The 5,786-nt window shown below is 38.4% G+C and overlaps 1 long non-coding RNA gene across 1 annotated transcript; it reads right to left on the bottom strand.

Annotated features, from left to right (window-relative positions):
• Positions 1-298: 298 nt before the first annotated feature.
• LOC148006995 (uncharacterized) lies at positions 299-5,408 on the bottom strand. Its single transcript, XR_015645861.1, has 4 exons — positions 5,358-5,408; positions 4,090-4,163; positions 3,500-3,621; positions 299-1,080 (listed from the first exon to the last, which is right to left on the bottom strand). It is a non-coding gene; the product is annotated as an uncharacterized LOC148006995 (long non-coding RNA).
• Between the last annotated feature and the right edge of the window lie 378 nt (positions 5,409-5,786).

Below are 5,786 nucleotides of genomic sequence, written 5' to 3'. Positions count from 1 at the left end.
GGAAGCAGGGGTAACTGACTTGGAGGAATATTTCAGGTGCTCCTGGCTGGATGTCATAGAGTCCACTGAGGAGCTCTGGATCCACATATCATTGTCACACTAGAGATCCATGCTGGCCACTACTCAATGCAGCTCAAGTTGGTAAAACTCTTCCTGAAGTTCTTCCATTGAAGGGGTAACACACCGAGAAAAGAAAAGACGAAGATCTAATACTTCAGAGACTCACCAGAGATATTAACAAAATTTCATGCATGTTTCTTTCTCACAGAGGAGGTAAGAAAACTGAGGAATGGGTGTATAACCAGACCTGACACTGCTTTATTGCTCACTCTCCAAGTAACCAGCTGTACCTGTGTGTACAAAGGAATAAAAAGATTTTTCTATATACTGATGCATGCTGTTTGTGGCATTGTCACTCCTGCAATTTAGCTCCTAGCTTCAGGACTACGTAGAGGGGTCTGTTCTTGTGAAAGGTAAAGAAATACACAATGAGATTCATAAAACTGCATAAAAGGTGAACTTTGTCCGCAGGGATCTGTTTTACAATCTTTAAAAAAGCATTCAAGGGGGTTGACACCCCAAAAGGAGCTTTGCCATCTCTGGAAGAGGTGATAGACGGGTTTGTATGAGGCGTTATTGGCAAGACAGGAAGGGCTAATATTGGATTATAAAATAAATAAATAAATAAATAAATAAATAAATAAATAAATAAATAAATAAATAAATGGTTTTTTAAAGAATATATTTTAAAAGCCATGATAAAAAAATGTAATTTTGACCCTATGCTTTCAATAAAAAAAATCTTAAAATTTCTTATTTACTCATTTACACTAATTCTCATGTTCCCCGATTCATTAATTTATTTGACTAGTGTTATAGAAATAAACTTAAATGACCAAAATTCAGGAATGATAGTTAATGTAATTTGTTGAGAACTGTATCAAAGAAGTCAGATATTTCACAAGTAAGAAAGTGTTCCAGCTCATCTCAGACCTCAGTGCAGAGGTCTCCAGTGAAGACAGATGTTAGCTGCTGTTCTAGTGGTATATGCACACTTCTCTCCAGGAATAGGAGGCTGATCTATTAGAAATAGTGTTAAAAACCCAAGTGTCACATTAAATAACAAGTAAAATAAACATAACATTCCTTTAAATGCAGGAGCCATGGCATACCCATCATACACTGAGGGCAGGATGTTTAGCACTGAGCCAGAGACAAAGATGTACCAGAAGTCGGCTTCACGCACCCCTACAAGTCTCCTGACGCCACAGACCAGGATAAGGACTTTCTCCAGGACCAGATGAGATCTGTGCTAGAGACATGAGAGTAAATACGTGAAGCCTTTTGGAGGTTGAAGCCTTTTGGACGTTGGGGTCTCTATTCAGTATACTCCATCCTCACTACTTTGTTAGCAACTCTTTTAAGTGTAAAAATGATCTCCACTAACTTGGAAACTCGATCCATTTTGAAGACACATTTATAGTGCATTTTGATCTATAAGGGTCAAGGGTTTTCCAAATAAAATCCTAATTTTGGACTAATATGAGACCTCTATGAAAACTGTATTCTAGCTGGCCAAGGGACACAAAAAACAATGATCAAAGTATAAACAATGATCTGGGTGACAAGGTGACTTAGAGAATGCCTCTTCTTACTTGTCACATTGGGGCTGAAAAGGTATTCTGCTTTGTTTTTCATCAGCCTGTCTTTACCAGGCAGCTTCGTTGGATGACTGTGCTCTGTCCAAGGCTTTTGAGGACTCTCTGGGGAGCCGTTTTGAGCTGAATTATTATAGAGCTCAAAACCTTTACTCTTCCACCTATCGATGATGGACAATGCCATCCTCTGCTACATAAGTGGCTGGAGCCATGGATCCCTCCTTGTGTACTCATGAGTTCATGGTTTCCTACATGGTAGCTGTGGGGTCTGGTTGGATGATATTGTTGTTCTTCCTGTGCGGTTGCAAACCCCTTCAGCTCCTTCAGTTCTTTCTCTGACTCCTCCATTGGGGTCCCCATATTCAGTGTAATGTTCAGCTGCAAGCATCTTCATGCCAGGGCACTGAGATGGGAATGGGTGGGTGGGAGCGGGATCATACTCATAGAAGCAGGAGGAGTGGGTTGGGAGAGCATGGGAAGTGGGTAACATTTGAAATGTAAATACATAAAATATCCAAGAAAAATAAAACTCATAAAAACTTCACTCTGTGCTCTGGGTTTACCTGAGCCATAACGATCTGAAACTGAAACCAAAGCCAATTCACTCATTCTCTCTCCCTCATTCTTTCTAAGATTAAGAGCTTCAAAGGATGCATCTAAAATTCTTATATTTAATAACTGCTCTTGGTATAATAGGGTGATCTTATATATACATTCTTTGACCAGCCTAAAAAAGCAAAAACAACCAAGCAATCAGAAGAAACCATAGTCCAGGGTCTCACTACGTATTTGAGGCTGGTCTGGAATTCAGTACACAGGCAAGAGGACCCCAAACTCACAGAAATCTGCCTCTTTCTGCATCCTTAGAGCTGGCATTAAAGGTACATGCCACCACAAATAGCTTTATACGAACATTTTCAAAAACTTTTACATATATTGTCTAGAAAACCTTTTCATTTACATAGTATGTATCTATGGGAGAAATTGACCTTTTTTATTTTCTCAACATCTGACTTATAATTTGTAAATAACAAAGTAACCTTTTTTAGAGTAATTTTTAAAAAGCACTCAACTACTCTTCTCTCACTTGATAACACACATATTATTATCCATCAGAATGACAGCATCACATGGTGCTGTCACATGGTGTGATTATCCACACCTGTTCACAGTTTAGTCTTCCTGTCTGCTCACCTGGGACTCATTTGTTACCCACGACCCTCTTTGAGTTTGTAAATGGTGTTCTGCTTTAACATGCCAACACATGGTCTAGCCAGGATTGGTTCCTGTTCTACGCTTTAGTAGATCTACAGGATTCTAGACTGTCAGACACTGATATTGTTGTTGATACTGTAGCTACAAAGATCAGGCGCTAGGGTGTGCAGGTTCCAAAGCCGAGGCAGGGTCAGAAGGGAGTTCACAATACTGCACTTAACAGACTGTGAATATATCTAGGAAACCGTACCATTAGATCTGATCTGAATCATGACCCAGAAGTATTTCTCAGCATCATGCACTCTGTCTCAAATAACTTCTTCCTTGAAGAGCTGAGCAAGAGCTGTGGTAGGAGCTACTACATGGGAATTTTAGGGCCTCTCTTTATAAAAATAATTTATGTGTATGAGTGTTTGCCCAGCATGTGTGCACATGAATACAGAGAACTTAGAAGAGTGCTTTAAATCCCATGAAATTAGAGTTTCGGGCAGTTTGGGCTAACACTGGTGTTGTAAAATACTGAACCATCTTTCCAGCCCCAGATTTTGATAACTTTTAAGAGGAGCCATATCTCAATATACCATCACTATATGTTGGCTAACCTGGCTTGAGTCACTAGCTCTTACCTCTCTGCACCATGGAGGACAATGGCTGGGTAAGAAAGGTGGACAGGCAGTGAAAGAGGATGCCTTGATTTGCAACTTCCAGGGTAACCATGGGACTGGTACTAGTCATGAGTTCTGCTGCCCTAGGAAGAAAATATAAAGAAACAGCGGTCACTGTCACAGTAGAGTCTCTGTTCAGAATACTTGTGCTTAGGTTCCTCAGCCTGGTTGCTGTGTGGGAAATAAACCAGGCTTTCAGAAGATTATGTCCTGTCCACATCACTTATGATAATTAATTATAAAAAAGGCAAGTATATTCTATTCTATAACATTAACATTAAGATATTTAAACATTTTACAAGCTCTAAGTATATGTGTACATATTTATATAATTATTTAAGGTAATACTCTATACTAATATACATTCTTAAGAGTGAACACAAAATGAGATTCCTGTGCTCTAAGAACTAGGATTATTGGGGAAGGTGAGTAAACACAAAGATCTTTTACATCACTACTTTTTGAATTCAAATTTCAAAATGCAAAATATCACTTCAGTACATTAAAACTAACCAATCAGTTGAGGCTTTAAAGGAACCAATTAGTCATACCTTTCCTGAGAAAGTCCAACCAGACTAAATCCATCCACAATGAGGAGTTGGTCATGGGCACCTAGTTGTCCAACCTGAGCCACCAGAAGGATGCAGGTATAGGGAGAAAAGAAGAAAGGCAGCGTCAATGCACAGCAGCATTCCTCACACCACACAGTCAGTGTACAGCAGCATTCCTCACAGCACACAGTCAGTGCACAGCAGCATTCCTCACACCACACAGTCAGTGCACAGCAGCATTCCTCACACCACACAGCATCCACAGCCATAAGCATCTGCACAGTATTTCACAAAGCTCGAGTGAAGAATGCCTTTCACTGTTTCCTTTAAAACAAATACTGACCACATCTGCAATACCTCCTTGGACAACGACTTAACATAGATTTCCAGTTTATACTGGCCAGCAGCCTATGCAAAAAAAAAATGGTCAGAACAGCACAATTAAATCACACAGCAGGAAATGTGCAAAATCCTGCCCACATACACCCTAGTAGCTTGACTAGTTAGGAAAGTTTCTATTTTATGGTTCCAAACTTGTAAGAAAAATACTCCTGTAAAAATGGACAATTTGGTGAGAAAATGCCCATAGACTTGTAATACTCAAAATGATTATTTATAAAGTCTGAAACAGCTACAAATCCAAAGGAATGAGAAACACCTCAAGTGACCAGCCCTTACCCATATCAGGACAGAAAACCAGCTTGGTACTAAATAATCCAGCATCTGCCTTCTCTATCTTCTATTTAAACATAAGGTTTAAATTTCAAAACAAGAAATTAACTTCTTGGAGGAAGCAGTTAACAACACTTTGTAAGTAAATATTATCCAGAAAGTGCTCTACTGGAATTCATATCCTGGGACCGAACAGTCAAACACACTTAAATAGCATTCTATGGAGAGAGCTAATGAAGTGTTTTAAAAAAAGTTAGGTATTGTATATAATTTCAGGATCAAAAATATTCTGCTTAGAGATCATAATATGACAACAAAAGAGCTTTGGATCACATAGGGAAGTATTAAACCATACAGTCATGTGCATGAAGCCCTACCCGAATATTACTGGAAGTTGCACAACACTATGTGTATACTTTTGTACCAACAATAAAAATAACTTACCTTAAAAACTATGAGATAGTATTTGATATAGTAATGTATCATAAAAAGTGACTTCAGGAAATGAAGAAAAATTTCTAAAGTAGCAATCAAGAAGATGTAATTTTATGTGCAAACCATCTGTGTTTCAGCCAATAGTTAACATTTTATTTTACCTTTTTCATTGATGAGAATGGTCCATTTTCTCCCCTGCAGTAGGGAGTAGGGAAAAGACAGCAGTCATCAAGTATGCAGTGTGTTACTGTTTCATAGGCATACAACCTGTGTTTTGTTTACATATAAACATAGAGATGAATATAATAATATTATGAATAAAATAATAAATTACATTATCTATCAATAGAAATTATATATTATAAAAGAGAATTGTCTCATACAGGGTTCTTTAGAGACACAGATCTTATGGGAAATCTCTGTACAGTAAGACAATTGGTTGATGACTTGCAGTCTATAGTCCAACTCCCCAACAATGATCAGCAGCAGGTATGAATAGGAGTCCAAGGATCTAGCAGTGGCTCAGTCCTACAAATCAGGCAGGCAGACGAAAGAGAGACTTTTCCTTCTTCCAATGTCCTTATATAAAT

This window comes from Rattus norvegicus, chromosome 1, assembly GCF_021556685.1.
Source record: "Rattus norvegicus strain SHRSP/BbbUtx chromosome 1, alternate assembly SHRSP_T2T, whole genome shotgun sequence".
In the NCBI taxonomy this organism is placed as follows: domain Eukaryota; kingdom Metazoa; phylum Chordata; class Mammalia; order Rodentia; family Muridae; genus Rattus; species Rattus norvegicus.
Note: the sequence above shows the minus strand (reverse complement) of the source record. Positions and strands in the feature narration are given on the sequence as shown.